This window comes from Palaemon carinicauda, chromosome 26 (genome assembly GCF_036898095.1).
Source record: "Palaemon carinicauda isolate YSFRI2023 chromosome 26, ASM3689809v2, whole genome shotgun sequence".
Classification (NCBI taxonomy): domain Eukaryota; kingdom Metazoa; phylum Arthropoda; class Malacostraca; order Decapoda; family Palaemonidae; genus Palaemon; species Palaemon carinicauda.
Genome location: NC_090750.1, coordinates 100,587,261 through 100,592,260, shown reverse-complemented (window position 1 = coordinate 100,592,260; position 5,000 = coordinate 100,587,261). Strand labels below are relative to the sequence as shown.

The 5,000-nt window shown below is 35.1% G+C and overlaps 1 protein-coding gene across 2 annotated transcripts in view; it reads left to right on the top strand.

Moving 5' to 3' along the window:
• The first annotated feature begins 1,956 nt into the window (after positions 1 to 1,956).
• The window catches only part of LOC137619723 (nuclear cap-binding protein subunit 1-like), a 153,991-nt gene continuing 150,947 nt past the window's right edge, over positions 1,957 to 5,000 (top strand). Inside the window, exon 1 of one of the 2 annotated variants that reach the window (XM_068350016.1) lies at positions 1,957 to 2,052. The gene's annotated coding sequence lies outside the window, so the exon portion shown is untranslated. The remainder of the gene's footprint in view (positions 2,053 to 5,000) is intronic. The other variant, XM_068350017.1, reaches the window with a different exon arrangement.

Genomic DNA, 5,000 nt, shown 5'->3' with positions numbered 1-5,000 from the left:
AAAAATTGAGTTCTATCAATTTCCATAACCTAGATTATAAAGTGAATCTCGGGACATTTTATTCAAACATGTATAGGTTAGGAACAAGATAATTAGTATTGGAAATATAATTTCGTTTAATTTATACAGGTTCCGCTAGTATCGATAAATTTGCAATCCCAAATAGCTTTATATACAGAGTCTGATGTAATATACAGTTTCCGCTTTAAATATCACCAATAACATGAGGTAATAACAGGAATGAAGTATTTTATGTTCTTGATTTTATGAATATTTTAGTCAATTGGTCTGTTTGCAATATAACAATTATGCAATCGATCCATCTTTCCTTCATTTGTTTACTACAATCCTTTTTCAAGTTACTCAAATCAAGTATTTTTTCTATATATTCACTCGGAGTAAAATTACGATATATTATAGTAAAACAATGGGAAAACAGAAATCACAATGAAATGACATGATAACAAGGTATCTAAAAAGATATGGATTAATGATAATCTTTACTGAAACACAGGAAAAGATCAAAGAAGCATTTTAGTGTGATGTTTTGTAAAGTTTAAATTATCTTCTATGCAAAATTGACTGCAGGTATGATTCTTATTTCCAAAATTATCTTAAATATCTTTTAGGAAAATGCATTTAAACTTATTAACTGTACAAAGATTTGATTAACTATCAGATTTTATTTTAAATACTGATCACTTGTGATTAATTAATGAGTACATTTTGCAAAAAAAGAAATCAAGTTAATCAGTACCGTAAGATATTTAACCTAGACTCCTTGAATCTCCGTCAATAGTAGATGTTTCTCCAAGCATCTATATATTTTCCCCAAGTTCACAAATAAATGTCAAAAATTTAAGAAAAATTCATTATGTAAATCTAATGGCATACAAAAGCAAAGCTAAATTTCAAAAGAGAATTTAAAGAATAGTAAAATTTGAATAACTGAAGACAAAAAAATACAATGATATTAGGAAACATATTTAAATTAACTACAGAAATGTTCCTACATAAATAAATAGAAAGGAATGAACTCAACGAGTTTACTGTTATTACAAGAGGACCTTAACAAAAGAGTTATTTATAGACTTCCAAGGGCCCAATATCAAACATGACATTTTGCTTAACACGAATGTTATTCAGTATTCCTTCTATTAATAGCTAAGTTAACCCAAGTTACACATTTATGCTATGTATGTTTCACAATACTGCATAACACTGGAAAAAAATTTACTACTATATACATATCCTTTATCCTTTGTATAGGTTAAAACATACAGTAAAAGCAGGCTATTTTGTATCAAAAGTAAATATATAAGTTACCTTTTCAAAGATATATATTACTATAGAAAATTTTTTTTTTACAGAAAGAAACTAACTCATTTTCTTAAATGGGCAGTATCATCATAATATAAAGTGACTGCTAATAATCAAAATCATCATCACCTAAAGGTATATTTGGTATATAAGGTATATTTGTGCACTCGGTATCACATCCATATGCCTCAGTACATGGAAGCTGCATCCTTCTGCAGCTGTACCTCCTCCAGTATCCTTATTTGGAACTGCACACTATTAAATCAAGTACAGTGTCCGGTGTTGTTAGAAATTAGAAGGGATTGATAATCATTGATTCCGACTGTGTAGAACAGTCGTTCGGTCGTTAGCTTGATTCGAAGCATTATCTATATTTCTTAATAAATTAAAAACGAATCGCTAAATGCTACTTAGTATATTAACTATTAGCGTTAACGATAAATTATTATCAAAATGAATAATAAAATCAAACTTATAAATCAAATTACTTCAACTGGTAATTGCTCAATAGGCCGTAAGTACACGTGTGCGTAATATGTACCTTTCAAAGTTACGAAGTAAAATACCTCGGAGGTTACCACAGCCATGGCTGACACTACCTGACAGTTACAATTACTCAGTAGCCAGGCCGGCATCTGCAATACTTGAAAGAAATGAGCCAGAACAAAACTGAACGTTCTCATTCCAATCTAACAATAATTTTGGAATACTTCAACTTCAACATACTTTGTGGTAAGTGCTTTACATTATTATGTATCTTTGAGGATGTCTAGGAAAAAATGTAATGTACGGCAACGTCACAAAGCTTGGTTCACAGTGGATCTACTCTATAAAGTAAGTTGTTTGGTTATTAGATAATTATGTTTGTTAAATGTTAGTAAGGTTGAAATTAAAATAAAAGCAGTGTAGCCTAGGTTTCTTGTTCATAAGTTTCGAAATGATACCTTTGGTGCCATCTTTCAACCACCCAGTTCCAATTGGAGATGGAAGTGTAAGAGTTCCTCAAAGTGCATGTTTCCAGCTGTAGCACTGGTAATTCAAACAATATATATGTTGCTGTGCACTGTCCATGGTTGGTGGAAGCCTTATACTTAAATAATTCCTCATGTGTATAATTTGTACTTGAGCTTGTACAAGTTTGCGCTGTCGTCTCCATATAAGAGGGTAATAAATTTCATTCATCAAGTGAGGGTAGCACTGGGGCTCTCTTCTGCAAAAGTTCCACAGTCTTTCAGTTCTTGGAGATCATCCTTGTTTCATTGAAATTTAGAGAGCCCCTCCCTTTTTCCCATTCCATGGAAACTACACATTAGAGTCTCGGTCTTAACTCTAACATTCCTGTAACTGCGACAGCTATCGCAAAATACATCATTGCTAATGTTGATACATTCTGAGTCTTTCTCCGCAGCTACCTTCTTCTCAGATAACGTAACTACCAACACCAATTTAAATCGAAAGTTACCCAACCTTGTAAAACTCTGCTTAACCTCTTTTTAGCTCTCCTCTCACTTGCAATTCAATTCTCACTTTTAAAGAAGTTGAGCAAATATTCCCAACTAAAATTTGAAATATGATAGACCCATAGACATCTGAATGATTAAAAAACATGATTAAAATTTCCTTTTACCTTTTGTTCCAATATTTTCAGGTACAGGAATGTTTATTCCAACCTTTCTTCACTATCTATACTCAGTAACCAAATTCGGTAATAGTATAGAACACCACGCTCTCCATTTACTCCAATATAATGTAATCCTGCAGTTCTCACTTTCTTGCACAGTAATTAGGTGGTTATCTAAATTCTGGGAAAGCAATAATTAGCAAGATATGTTGAAGAGGGGAGAAGGGGTTATAAAAAAGAAAATAGCTCGGTTTCCTCACTAAACGATATGGAACTGACTTCAACATAGTCAACCAAACAGATCGTGATGCCAGCGTACATAAACAGAAGTTCGTGATGCCAGCGTACATTTGATATACTGTATATTCAAAATATACTTAATTAAAAACGGATTAATTACTCAAAAGTGTCCTCACTTCACGATGGGCATCCCCTTGGATTCTCTGCTTCGTAAGGACGATTTGCTACCTATAAGTCCAGCATCTTTCTGATGTCGCTGCCTCATTCATACTTAGAAATGTTTCGATGGAAAGGAAACGATGTCCTTCTTCAGGATTCCGTCCTCAAAGACTGGCATATGTTCAGTCAATGGGGGAAAAGTACTGTACACGCTCAATCGAACATCTCTTCTTGGCCAACGTTCGAATCCATCATCTTCACATAAAAAACTACAAGTTATTTCTCCTTTGTGCTCTGGTCCTCCTGTGCCTTCAGTACTTTTAGGGTATATTACTTATCCGCTAGGTCCCACATAATGATGGATATCTCCATGGATGTCTTCTTCAAGCATTATCATCATGTTTTGTTCTTCTGCCATGCTCATTTTGCATATATTTTCTTTTGACTTAAACTGTCGAAAAACATCCCACTAAGCTGCAAACATTTGTACCATGGCCTTGGTATAAGTGGTGGAAATAATATTTAAATGATGGAAAACGGGATATTGATAGTTATGACTCTGTATTTTCCGACAGTTTAAATTAATACACATTAAAAATGATTCACAGAAAAGCAAAAAGCGCGTTTATTTAAGAAATTACTTTGGCAAGCCAATTTACTGGAATGTTGAAAACCACAGTACATTGCTAGTGTTTGTCTTCATTACATAGCTGCTTTTACCGTTATTTAACCACTAGGGACTGGCAACGGAGAGGAAACACAGAGGGATAGACTACAAAAGATAATAATAAGTAAGACTACATTATACATCATAAAACCTGACGAGGCCAGGCTCGTCCTATGTCTTCAGGGAATATCGTAACAAACTGACTGTTCTTAGATTTTGAATCTCCTTAAGCTTGCCCGGTGGGCTGGTGACACCCCAGGTGTCCTTCTGTTCTGGGGTTAAGTGGCTGACATCGGCTAACAGCCCCAGTTGCTAGGCCCTCCATTGTTTCTTTCTCCACCGCTCATCCTGCGGGAAGTAAATCTGATTCAGCAATATAAGATATCAACAAAAATGGCGCCTACCAGACACAACTGTTGGCTAAAGTCGGTTAAGCAACTTAGGTTGTCGAGGGCACAAAGCAACGTTTTTGTGCCTTCTTTAGTCTTTTATACTTTTATTTTACATACATAATGTAACTTATTAAAATGTTTAATGTCTTGTGACATCACCAATCTGCTGTGGCCAGTGTGGTGATGATAATGGCCAAACTGTAAACAGGTCGGTCGGTCAATATGTATTGTAGCCAACATGTCTTGTTGGTACGGCCCTTTCCCTTGGTCGCCCCGTAGGTAAACTGTAATTTTGGAAGGTTGGTTGATTAAATAAAAGGAAATTTGAAAGGTTTCTGGCTGTAGAGACAGATGTGAACAGGGTAAGGATGTTAGTGGTAGTAGGAGAGGGCCATCATGTCATGGATAGTGGTAGTTAGAAAGGTGGTGTAAGGTCTTTGAAGGGTGGAGAAAGGTTGCAGGTGGGGTTGTCCAACCTATACTCCCTAGGGTTCCTGCGGAGTATTTCAGTAGTAGAGTAGGTATGGAAGTATACAGAGGATGATGTGTATAGGGCCTTACGGTGAAGGGATGAGATGGGTAGATGAGAATTTGGTGGAGG